Consider the following 13,836-nt stretch of genomic DNA (forward strand, 5'->3'; position numbering starts at 1 on the left):
ACGCGGCGTACTCATTTATAACGGTACCATCATTCTGTACTCGACAATTGGGTGACAAGTATTCTTGCTAATCTTAACCTAATTTCCGAGAATCATTCCGTGGAAGTTATCGACCTCTGTTGCGCATGTGCCTGCCGTCTGAGCTGCTCTTTTCTGCACCTACTACTCTTCGGATGTGCACTGCTGTCTTAGTGGGCTCCATTATTGGTTGGCTGTCCTGCATGCCGGCGCTGCCAATGGAGTGAGCTTCATTACTGGTTGGCTATCCTGCATGCCTGCGCCGCCGATATAGTTTCGGGATTTCCATTGGGACATGTGGCTCTCCTGACTGTGAAGCGGGGCCCGACAGCGATAGATGCGTGCATGAGTTGATGGTATAAGCGAGTCTTTTGGCTGGTCACATGCATTATACCTACTCTTGTCACATATTTTGAGTTTTTCGCGTCAACCGTCTGCGAAAACGTTCTTGCTGTGTATGCGCTTACTCCTGCTCTTCTACACTCAATTGCATGTGGTCGGATGTGTGCATGTGACTATCTAACTTATATTGTTGCACTCGCACTGAAACTGTGAATTGCGTTTAGTCTATATTTACTCATTGACTGTCGACTGCTTTTCTTAGCTGTAATCCATGCAGCGCACGTGCTCTAAATGCATCAAATGCACCAAAACAATCGTCGGCAATTCAGTATCTTGTCCTGAGTGCGGCAGAGTTTTTCATCCCGGCTGTGTTAAGGCGTATGTTATTACTAAGGCTGCGAGTTCCTGTTGCAAATCGCGATTGACGATGCCTTTAACACCAAGAGATGGTCAGAGTTCACAGCTCTCTGAATTTTTTCGTTCCACTTCGCCTAGTGTCAGTAATGTCAGCGATGTCTTGCTCTCCGGCACTCAGGATCTAACTCAGTCTCAGTCTAAGACTAATGATCTTTTGTTGAGATTGATTGAACAACTGAAAGTATCCGATGCTAGAATGTCTGCGTTTATTGAGAGTCAACAGCGTACTAACGATGAAATTAACGATAAGCTTAATCAATTAAACCGTATTGCAGATCAGGTCGAGCGTAACTGTCAGCGTATTACTGAATTAGAGCAGGGGAGTGCGGCCCTTGCGCGCGAGGTTAGTGAGCTGAAGACAACTCTCTCGGCCCCCTTGGTTCGTGACGAGGATAGTAATAGTAACAAATTAATTCTTTCTGGCGTCCCAGCGGCATTGTCGGTTTCGTCTGATGAATTTGTTGAAAATGTGTTTCGAGCTCTTGACATTCCTAATCTGTCATGTCATGTTCTTAATGTCAGAACTGTTGTTCGCGGGCCTCTCCTGGCGGTTGCGGGCAGCAAACCTTTGACCCCTTCTGACACAACTTCGCTTATTGTCACATTAGCCTCGGTGGCTGTTCGTGATATTGTCATTGCAAAAAAGCGATCCAAACGTATTCTCACACAGGAAGAGGTATGCGGCAACAGTTCTGATCGTAAAATATACGTCAATGAGCTTTTATCTAAAGTTGCTTATGATCTCTTGCAGCAGACTAAGCGAACTGCCAAGCAAAGATCGTACAAGTATGTTTGGGTGAGCAGTGGTCGCATTTGTGTCAGGCGAGCTGATGGCGACACAATTGTTCACATCGACAATGCCACTGATCTTGCAAAGCTTATTTGACCCGTCTGGCCTAACTCAGTGATCTCTATTAATCCTTGTCGACACTCACGCCAGTTTAATGTGGCTCAATTTAATGCTAACTCTCTTCGCGGGCATATCGATTTTATACGCTTATATTTCCGCACTAACTTCTATCATATTATCTCTATTTCTGAAACGTGGCTAAATACGAATGTTTCTGATCAGCTGGTCGCCTTAGATAACTATTTCTTGATTCGTCACGACAGAGTGGGGCGGATTGGCGGAGGGGTGGCATGTTATGTGCATCACTCGCTCAAAGTAAAAATTATCGCTACCTCCTGTAATGCCAGCGTGGGTGCACCTGAGTATCTCATTCTTGAAGTACGTTGCCCTGAGGGCGAATCTGTTTTATTTGCGTCCATTTATAGGCGACCTAAGGGCCTACTCCTACACGATTTTGTTGAATCACTGACATGCTATTCGCACCTTTATAAGAATATTATTATAGGCGGAGATCTGAACTGTAATTTGTTGTCAACTTGTTATGAATCGAGATACTTGCGTGAACTTATGTCTGGCTTATCACTGCATATAGTTGACTCTGAACCTACTTATCATACTGCGACCTCAGATTCATGGCTAGACGTTTTGGTTGTGGATGACATTGACAAGTTGTTATCATTTACTAAATCTCAGAGTCCTTTTATTGCTGGCCATGATCTGATTGAGCTGTCGATGCTTTTCAATTGTGATCCGACACCTGTGCGTTCTATTACTCGACGCAACTTCAGGAGTATTGATAGTTCTGAGTTTGAACAGTATCTTCAATCCATAGCTGATGGTGTGCGGACTGCGATAGGAGGTGTGTCTGATACTGATGTTGATGGATTCTGCGGGATTCTATCTGGTGGATTGCTTGAGGCACTTGACAAATTCGCTCCCAATCGTGCGATTGTGATTAAGAAGCCCCCGGTGAGGTGGCTCACAAATGAAATTATTTCTCGTATTCGTACTCGTAATCGGTTATTCAAACAAGCTAGACGTACTAATAGTTCACTTGGCTACGCCACCTATAAACTTTTTCGTAATCAGCTAAATATTGATATTAAACGAGCCAAAAGTGAATTTCAATTCAATACTCTTAAGAATATTACTGATCCCGCCAAGCTTTGGAAAGAACTGGCTTCACTTGGTCTTGCTAAATCAACTTTGGTTTCTCCATTGCATTTTTTCACTCCCAATCAACTGAATGAATTTTATGTATCAGTGTCTTCCGCTCAGTTACCTTCTACACGTGTTGACGTTGTTACTGCCATTAGCCATGCTGTGCGTCCTTCTCAACATCCTGAATTCTGTTTTTCTACTGTAACACCTGATCAAGTTTTTAAGCTTATTTCCACGCGACCTCTCCATTCTTATGCGACTGGGGTAGATGGAATACCACTGTATATATTGCGGATAGCGTGGCCTACAATCTCTTCGTGTCTAACTACTTTATTCAATCGCTCACTCGAAGCTTCAGTGTATCCGTCTCAATGGAAACGTGCTCTTATTCGCCCTCTTTCCAAGATTCGCATCCCTCTGTCTCCATCCGACACAAGACCCATAGCAAATCTGCCTGAACTGTCTAAACTGCTTGAGAGAATTGTAGCCTCACAAATATCTGATTATTTAACTAAATATGACCTTATTAATCCAAGACAGTCCGCTTATCGCCCGTGTCATAACACTCAATCTGCACTTCTTCGCGTATGTGATGACATTAGGAAGTCGATCGAAAAGGGATTAGTAACGATTATGGTTCTATTCGACTTTAGTAAAGCGTTTGATACAGTCCCGCATCCTCAACTTTTGATTAAACTTAAGGAGTTAGGTTTTTCTGATTCTGTTCTTTTATGGATTTATTCATATCTTACTGGTCGATCCCAAGCAGTGGTTGATGATGTGGGTAATTTTTCGTCTTGGTTGTCTGTGCTTTGTGGAGTGCCTCAGGGTTCAGTACTTGGCCCTCCTTTATTTACCCTCTATATCAATGACATTGGCAGAGTCATAATCTACTCTGAACATATGATATTTGCTGATGACATCCAGATTTATCGCTCATGTCATCTTAAAGATCTACTCCACAATCTTATGTTGATCTCTAGTGATGCCAACGCGATTTTTGATTTTGCAAGGGTGAATGGCTTGAATCTTAATCCCGCCAAATCCAAAGTAATTATTTTCGGCAGCAGGACTAATGTTAGTAATTTTGATCTTGACCTTCTTCCACCGGTAATTGTTAATAATACGCCCTTACCTTATGTAAGTGAAGTTAAGAATTTGGGAGTCTTCTTTGAGTCGAATCTATCGTGGAGAAAACATATTTCACATGTTTCGCAGAGGGTCCATGGAGCGTTATATAAGCTGAAATTTAATATGAATTCTCTTTCCACTGAGCTAAGAATCAAGCTTGTTACAACTCTGGTACTACCTCACATAGACTATTGCTGCCTGGTGTATCATGGTTTGAGTGGTGAATTAAACAGTAAATTGCAGAAGCTAGCTAATTGCTGTGTTAGATTTATCTTTAATTTGCGGCGGGATGAACATATTACCCCGTTTAGATGTCGTCTTGGCTGGCTTTCGGTTGAGAACAGAAGGCTTTATTTCATGGGTTGCCAAATGTATCGGCTTGTCTTCATGAATTCACCGGTATATCTACGTGAACTTTTCACACCTCCTGATCCACTGCTGCGAAGGTCTGAACGTCGGCTCACTTCTTCGCATGCCTTTCATATTCCCGCTCATAGGACGGCTTCTTATAGGAATTCCTTCCATCTTTCGTCGATTTACTTTTGGCAATCTTTGCCGGATCATGTTACATCGGCGTCGTCATTACCGTCTTTCAAGAGTCTCCTTCGAGCTCATTTATTCTCAGCCGAATTTGAGAGCTAAGTTTTGTTTGTTAGTTGTACTGAATTTTTATCTTGTGTTTGTCTTTATTCTAGTTCGATAGATTTAAGTTGCGTTTTACACCTCATAGATTTAATAATATACTTATAGATTAAGTTGCGTTTTATACCTTGTATACTACTATAGTTTGCGTCTGTGATGTTGACTGTGACTCACATTATGCCTTAGTTACAGTTTCTCTAAATTCAAGTTGCGTCACATTCAATGTGCTTTTCGCTATGTCTTAACACTTATATACTTTGTAATATTAGGATGCTATGTGTACTGTTGCCCTTTAGCATATGCTTGGGCATATAAATATATCAAATCAAATCAAATCTCTCTCTCTCTCTCTCTCTCTCTCTCTCTCTCTCTCTCTCTCTCTCTCTCTCTCTCTCTCTCTCTCTCTCTCTCTCTCTCTACCTCGGCGCACTGACGCGGATACGCGTGTAGAAATAAAGTGCCGATGTAAATGACGTTTGGCATTGCGCCGCGACATTAATAGCCGCCGGATGTCGGGTATTTTATTGCTGGTAACCTTTCTGTGCGCGCAAAAGTAACCCGGCGGTTCCTCCGCGGCTGACAACCGTTACCGTATGAGGATCTTGCGTTCCCTTGCACGGGAACGTCGGCCGGCGCATACCTAATGAGCGCATCGATAGCGCGGTTTCTTAATGCACTTCGATTGGGGCTATTAATTACTACGCACGGGCGCACGTGGGATAAACACCCCGACGACGACGTCGGGTAGCGCTTATTTGCATCACTTATGAGTTTCCGTGTCCCCGTGTGTGTGTTTAATCGCTCATTTCACAACGATACTTTATGGCTACGTTCTATCTGCTTACCCAATTAATATTTACCACGGGATAGGTAATCATTTATGTGATACGATGTGACAAAGTATGAATTATATACATTTATGAACATAGCATAAAATATAGTATGATTTTTTATTTATATTAGCGATACGAATTAGCAATTTAATACTGACTCTATCGTTTGATGTTCCTCAAATAGTTTGAGCAGGTATTTCTCTTTACATTCAAGGTGTTTTTATAGTCATGTGGATTTTTTATAATTTTTTTTTAAGAGAAATATATCTATGTATATAATAGTCAGAGTCTTCTAAGAAGAGTTGAGGGATACGAATTAAATTATTACGTGCCGTACAACTTTCTGCTCGAGAGAAATTTAATTCCATTCGCGGAATAACAGAATAATGATGATTTCACATAATTTCATTGCCGTAGCAAAAGGACGTGGCAATATATCAAAGTCACAACGTGGTAATGATTATGGTGTCCAGGTAATTAACGGCGATATTTCGTTCTATCAAAATAATCATAATTTACGCCCGTTCCTGCGTGTACAGATCTGTGATACTCGCAGTATCGTTACCGCGTGCACAGAAGCGTAAGACAGTAATTAGGTATATTATTAAATCAACTTAAGGCAGCTGTTAAACACACGGAAGCCATTGCGAGTGAGTTTAAATTAGCTTTCCAGCATAAAATATTTATTTTGCGTGCGCATGAATTTCTTAGAATAATCTCTTCATCAGGAAAAAAAATATACGCAGCAATAATGTATACTGATATTATCAGAGCGCTGTCTTGCTTTCTCAATTGTTTTTAATAACCATAATAAAGTTATATCTATGCAGAAATTAAATAAGGCAAACATAAACGTCTAGTTAATTTTATTTTTTTTGTAATCCTTTTTACATGGAATTTTTGTCAGATACTTCATTTCTTTTTTGCCGTTTCAAAATTTAAACCCTCGGTTTTATTGTAACGCGGAGGTGCTTTGATTGCGGCTCGAATTCCAGTTACACGAGTCGAGTATTTTTGATACCGTGCGCGACATGTATTATAATTTTAATTAAATTTCGTTTCGTGGTGTATTATTTCACCGGTCAAATGCGAATAGTGGACTTCGAAGTATTCTCTATAAAAGAAAGATGAAAATAATGTTTTTTTCATTCACGTTTGATCTTAAGTGCTTTTAATTTTATGACACGAGTAAGAAATAACGCGAATGTATTTTTACTTCCGTTATATACATATTATATATTTCATATAATTTGACACATGTGTGTGAGTGTGTGTGTGTGTGTGACGAGAATATAAAATTAGAAAGATAGATTTCTTTGCTTAATATATTAGATATTCCTGCATTATATACGAGAAAGTCTGAGCGTATTATTATGTGAAAATTATATGTCCTATAAAATATTTGACATTATCATATCAAAAAGCCATTGAATGTAACAGGTAGAACAAGAGATTACATATATTCCTATTTCTGTCCATGACAGAGAGTTTGCAAAACGCATATCGTCTATCGAAAAACCTCGCACGAGCCCTATTTTTACCGTGTCACGTGCCGCCATAAATAACATATCGCGCGCGCCACGTGTTTGGTAAATATTTGTTTGTTTGTGCGGATATGTGTTTATCGAAATTGACAAATTAATTGACCCTTCGTTAATCGCACAAAAATCTGTTTCTGATTGATCAAGTATACACGAGCAATTGACATCAGTATGCATCAAAAGATATTTATCGTTTGTTATTAAAATCGGCCACTTGAAATCGCATCCACTTGAAAAATTATCTTTCTTTTTATTTATTTCAATTATCAACAATTGTGTTTCAAATGGTTATGGTTCGCGATTTATTATTGTGCCTAATCATTTAGTAATTTAACGGACTATTTTTCAATTTTAATATATATATTTTCTAAATTCCAATCTAATCTGATTATTAAAAACAATAATTTCGTAAAATTGTATTTCTGAAACGAAGTCTTTGAGACTATGTGTCCATATTATCTCAAAAATCAACTTCCAAAATATTGGACAGTATATACTTGCTAAAAATATCCTATATAGCAAAATTAATCAAAAACGTGAAAGCTTAATTGTTAGCAATATTTTACATTAATTTATGATTTGCGAGTCGGTCTCGATTTGCTCAATAAACCATGTCCATTTCTTTTGAATGATTTCTGTCGCTACTTTATGATACATTATTCGCCGCTGTCCATAGAGACAGAATCAGGTTTGGAGTTGGTGCGGTAATTAAGCGAAGGGGTAACCCACGGGGGAATATATCGGAAATCGCCGCTGTATCCTGTTGATCTACGAAGTCATTGGGTGTAATCCGTGCTTGTTGAATGATTTTACATCTCTATTTACACCGCGCTGACAAAGCCCCGTGCAGCGCGTGTAGATAAAGCAAGAATGATATCAACATGAAAAACTCGTCGACGCGCGGTCGCCCCAGCCCCGGTCGTGTCGCGACGCGCAATAAATTAATGGCCGGCCATCATTGCGTTACTCATACAAGCGTGCAGCCTCATATGGACACGCCGTGACGCATCATTAATCTTCTCATTATAAATGCGAGCCGCGCTGCTTCGCCGCGGTCTGACAGTGTGCGCGAAAATAAATTGCCGGTGCATCGCGCGCGTCTGTACTTTCATTTGATATTTAAAATGACCACACGGCGGTGCGCGCTCGTGCGCCTCCGCGCGCGGTGCCCCGGAGACAAATTGCCCATTTGCATAATGCCGTTATTTATTAATGATCGTGATACAGGTACTTTGGATGCTACATAAATAGCCACCTGCGGCGGCGACCAATCCACAACCTTCTAATTCGATATCCAATCGCCGGTCCGTCGCGGATAATTCGTTCCGCGAGTCACCTCAGTCACCCCCTGAGGTAGTTAACGGGTCTTAAAACGTAATGTAATCGATCGATGAGTAATCACCGCCGGATACAAAGGAAAATCGACAAGGTACATCGAAATCGGGACCGTTTATCGTCCCAACGCGAACTTTTTCGAAAACCCTCGTTTGTAAAAAAAAAAAGAAGTAAGTAACGGAAGTTGAATCGCGAAAACGCTACGATTACGCCAACCCTATACGAAAGTCCCGCTAACGAAATCGGTATCAAACGGAACACAGCTGTCCGAGGTGAGACAGAATGTGAAATATGGGAGAAAGCGGGCGCGGGGTAAATTGCTCATACGAGCGTGCCAAGCGTGGAATTCGTGAGACTTGCTGGCGTAACCAAGATATACGAGCACTTTTCCCCGAAAAAGTGTTAAGGAATTATGCTTCGTAGAGTAAATGAGATGTGTCTGCGCCGGGACATAGATCACCGGAACGCCATCCATTCTCACCACCGTGGAAATAAATACGATCTTCTCTCTGCGAAAGAGGCTGTGGAGGATCGTGCAGCCGCCGTCGCTGCCGCTGCCGCCGCCGCCGTTGCTGCCGTCGCCGAAGAGTGGAAAGAAGGAGGACCACGGCTTGGTAGTCGGAGAGAGAGCGAGAACGACGACGGCGAGGACGGTAAGCCGGAGGGGGACAGCGAAATCGTCTCCTGGCGGCCCGCATCCCGCAGCACATCTTTCTACTCGACACCCGGGGGGATCCAACGTAGCCATTTCTCTGCCCTGTTATACGCCGCCTATATACGTATCTACTACCCCCGGTAGGTACCTACAGCCAGCAAATAAATTGATCCATTACTCAACCGAGCAGTCATCTTCCCTCCTTTGCCTCGGTTCGTTCACTTCACTCCTCGGCTCGCGCTGCGCCGCGCCGTCCCGTCCCTCGCCCACCGCGCGCCGCGAGTGCCTTTTTCCTCGGGACTTTTCCGGGAATTCTGCCAGAGATTCGGTAAAGCCCCTTTCACGCCCTGTTGCGGAGACGATGATACGTCGCGATTTACTTGCTTGCGGCTACCGCCGCGCGGAAGTGCCGGCCTCCGAGTACGTTTGAGACAAAGGAATCGATAGGCCTTTCCACCGGAATCGCCCGATTCCGATCATTTGTTATCCCGCGTGACGCGGTAGAACTCGTTTATTTTATTGCCGTATTCACTCTCTCGAATGAAGAGACTCCCGAACATCGATATAAATGTTTCCTTCATATGTGTGCCGCGCATCTTGCGTTATTCATACGTTGTCACGTTGTCAAATGTCTGTTGCTCCTACATCCGTGCACTGAGAGAAGTCGAATTCTTTTTCATTTCTCTCTCGAATTCCTCTTGCTCCGCTATACTTTCTGCGAAGAGCAAATAATTCCTTTATCCGCTCGGGGGCAAAGGATAGCGTATATAGTCGTGGAATATTAAAATGTATGAGCAGTTTTCTGCGCGCACTTTCTGCCTTTTCCTTTTAACTTGTCAAGTATGTTGTCTTACAGTACCTTCGAGCGCGTTATCTAATATCAGATTTCTTTCCGTATATCCTTCTCCTCACCTTCATTCCATTACATTATATAGAGAGAGTATTAGAAGTTGTGTGCGTGCATTTTCTACGTTATATATTGAATTTAAGGGCTCATTTTCTCTCAGTGAAAATTTCTGGTCTCTATTTTTATCGCCCTCTATTTTCAAATCTCTCTAGCCTTTTATCGATAAAAATTTTAAAATGCAAGAGTGTACAAACATCTATTTTCTCTTTTTTATTTTATCGCTAAATTTCTTTCTGAGACTTGCTAAAGATAATTTTCCTTTAATAATATCTTTTAAATAATTCTTTATTATATACTTTTTTTTCTAATTGTATCATTAACGTTTATCGTTAAAAATATTCGTGGATCTCCGTCATTTCCGCTTTCGATACTCGAGATAGGCATCAAGTATATTTGCTTCTAATTCCAGGCGATGGTTTTCCTCCTCCGCAAGTTCTCTCAATGATAAATAGGTGGCAAATGTTCCAAGCCGGAGAAAGAGGGAGGGGGGGAGAGGGTCACACACAAGTCATCAGCTAAAGTAATAATAACGCTCTGGAACCTGGCGGGCCATTAGCTTCTCGTTCCCTTGGGGACCCTCTTGGATTCCACGTCCGATACGCTCGTTTGATATCGGTTGTCTTCCCGCATACGTACGCGAGACATGCTTGCAACACGGTCACGCACAATGGACGTGGACGAAACGCGCGAGATAGTATGGGGAGAGGGAGGGAAAGAGAAGGGAAGGGAGGGGATGTCTCTCAAGGTGGACACTTTTAACGCGTGAATACGCGTCAAGGGTTCAGAAAGGGGAAGGATGGCTGATGCTTTGTAACGTCACACGAGGTATAAAAGGGAATGGATGGCGTCATTAGTCGGCGCGAGTTTCTGTTCCTCCTTTCTTCGCGGCATTTGTCAACAGTTATCACAACGTCTTTCTCAACGTAATTTCTCACACGCGCGCCTTTCAGACGTACGCACCTTCGCGTATAGAGTACATATATCTTCGGGGCTCGAAAGTTTTTCTTAATTCTATACGTATGATATGTGATATCGAATACGCAATAAATAAATTTCTGTTGCGCGTGTTACGTTTATAAGTATACCTATTATATTTACGTTCGAGTGACATTTATTAGAATTGTATTGAATCCCGGAAAGTTAAACAATTAACGCTGCAGTGTGTGCATTCAATTCAGGTTTTATATGTATACTGACATATTTGTATGCATATTTATGACATTTAGCCCTAGCAAAATTATATTTAATATATATGTACATATAGCGTGTGTAATAAAAATAAAATAACTTATTAGAGTATTTATTTTATAAAACCTGTTCATTGTCTCCCTATATAAATCCCAATATAAATACCGTTCTATCGCCAATACATAAAAAAAAAACAATGAAGAATTTCTCTCTCTCTCTCTCTCTCTCTCTCTCTCTCTTTCCTTTTCCCTTTGTGTGCATTTTAATAAGATTAAAATCGTCCGCGGATCCGAAACGATCGAAACAATGATAAAGTGGGGCGCCAGAATTTAGTTACGCGCGAAAGAACTAGAAATCCTGCTGCGGCGTGCAGTCACCGGTATGCCATCTCCGACCCCTTTGGCTCTCTCAGACGGCCAGTGCATAAATCACGCGGATTTACGATCCCAGTTAAAAAGGGTAACGCAATATTTATAGTCATCTCGTGAAGTTACATATAACAAATTGAACTTTTATATAAACGCGCTCGCGCGCTTCCAAGGACCCCTCCAGCCCGGCCGGGCCGGGCGCAGATTTTAATTATCGATATCGATTTATTGCCAATACATATTAATGCCCGCGCCGTGCTACCTCCGCGTACCGGTGTTTATTCATATTGATGGAACTAGATTGAAACATAAACCGGATATGCAAACAACTGCAAGTTAAATCGTTCGGTACTGTCGCAATAAAAAGAGAGAGAAGGAGAGAGAGAAAGAGAGAGAGAGAGAGAGAGAGAGAGAGAGAGAGAGAGAGAGAGAGAGGAAGAAAAGAGAGCGGTGTACACGCGGCCGGACATATTCGCTCGGTCCCCAACGCGTCGCGTCGTCCCTAATTTATCATTAAACGGATGCTCGCGTTTTACGGCTGCGTGGACACGCGGCACACAGAGAATATTTTATAGCAACGCGGATAAGCTCGTTCATTGTCCTCGTCGTTGCGCGTTCACGACTCCTTCGGTTTGCGGCCGACATTATGCCGGATATGTTAATGCCGGATCTCCTTAACAGCACATGTAGATTCCGAGAATGTTCGGAGGATATTACAAAATTATAAGATATTATAGAGATCTTCTCAGAGTATATTAAATATATTCTTAAGGCTCATGGTTTTTTTCATCCAAATAAAAAGATATTTGGATGAAAAAAAATTTTTTATCACTTTAATACACTTATAAAATACTCCAAAAACTATCCTTTTCTTTTAACAGTTCCGTAAAATTAATGTAATACGAAGCCTTAGTCATGCAGGTTTATGCGCAGACGCATGACTAGTTTTCGTATTACAAGGAGGTTTGTTAACTGTCAAAAGAAAAGGATAGTTTTCGGAGTATTTTATGAGTGTGTTAAAACGATAAGAAATGTTTTTTCATCCAAATATCTTTTTCACCTCTGACATCACAATCTAACATGGCGGCGAGATTCCAGGAACCTTAATACATTCTATAGAATGTACATACAGATTATTCGAATGATGTCGAATGTCCGTTAGGGCTGTTATGTCATTCCTCACTGCTGCAGGTTATAGATTTCGGGATGTCCTGTTTTAGGAATTACCTCGATCGAGGAGACTCTCGAAAATATAAAAATATCCGACAGGATATATTCGTATCCCCTTTTAATGAAGTCGAGCAAAGTCGATTTTGCACGCGTCTTAAAACGCAAGCCTCAGAGCCTTTTCGAATGGAATTGTGACTTCACGTGAAGTTTCGCGTATGCGCTCACTCTCCTATTTAAACTCTTCTCAAACTATATCGGTATCGTCTCCACTCTTAATAAAGATTTCCTTCGCCGAAACGTCACACGGAGAAGCTACATCTGGCATGAATTTCGTCGGGCATCGCGGTGGGTATCGCCTGCGCGCACTCTGGATCGAAAAAATATTTTTGCAGGCAGATGCGCGCACGTCCGTCGCTGTAACGGGGCCAACGAGTTTGAACGCCAGTCACGAAAAAAAGAGAGAGAGAGAGATTGAAAAAAAAGAGCGACAGAGAGAAGGAGAGAGAGAAATAGAGGGCGAGACGGAAAGACGGAGAGCCCGAAAAAGTCGGGGAGAGATGGGACAGGCGAATGAGTGGGTTGAGTGAGTGAATGACAGACAGACAGCAACCAGACAGGAGACTGACAGCGCGGCGGCGGGCTGACAGCTTGCCACTCTGCCGTGCGTTCGTAACATCAAGTATTACCGGCTACCGTGCGTGTTGATCCTCATACCATTCATCGGCAAAAAGCCGGCGAGCTTCCGATTTTGCCCTGTCTTTTGTCACGCTGTCGTTTGACGGGTTCCGCGCGATGTCATTTTCAACGCGATGGCCATTACGTTCTGTTCCAATTAAAAGAATAACCTGTCAGCCGGACCGAAGTTTCTCTACCTTTCAGAGGGGGGCACATCGCAACTTGTTAACGCGCGTCCGTGAATTTATAACCGTGGAGAGAGGGAGAGAGAGAGAGAGAGAGAGAGAGAGAGAGAGAGACATGGAGAGAGTACGTTAGGCTAGATATCGCGTAAAGCTTGAGCGGCACATGCCGGGGCGATAATAGGCGGGTATTTACGCGTCAGCGGTAAGCGAACTAGAAAATATTTTGACGAGCAGTGTCGAGTCACGATCTCCCGCTTGGAAATTACCGTATTTTCATCGCTCGCCGTCTTTGTTACGGATAGTAGCGACTCTCGTTCCGAGAAAATGCGAATTATTGTCAAAAGCAAACGCGCGGCCGGGGTATGCTTATGACTACAAATTAAGTGTAATTCCGACGGTCGTAACGACGTAACAACAG

The 13,836-nt window shown here is 42.3% G+C and overlaps 1 long non-coding RNA gene across 1 annotated transcript in view; it reads left to right on the plus strand.

Annotated features, from left to right (window-relative positions):
- Positions 1-11,094, plus strand: part of LOC143907464 (uncharacterized) — a 53,846-nt gene extending 42,752 nt beyond the window's left edge. Inside the window, exons 2-3 of the long non-coding RNA XR_013259860.1 lie at positions 8,791-9,065; positions 10,242-11,094. This is a non-coding gene — a long non-coding RNA (uncharacterized LOC143907464). The remainder of the gene's footprint in view (positions 1-8,790; positions 9,066-10,241) is intronic.
- The last annotated feature ends 2,742 nt before the right edge of the window (positions 11,095-13,836 follow it).

Source organism: Temnothorax americanus, unplaced genomic scaffold (genome assembly GCF_048541705.1).
Source record: "Temnothorax americanus isolate GAGA-0224 unplaced genomic scaffold, ASM4854170v1 Scaffold81, whole genome shotgun sequence".
Lineage (NCBI taxonomy): Eukaryota > Metazoa > Arthropoda > Insecta > Hymenoptera > Formicidae > Temnothorax > Temnothorax americanus.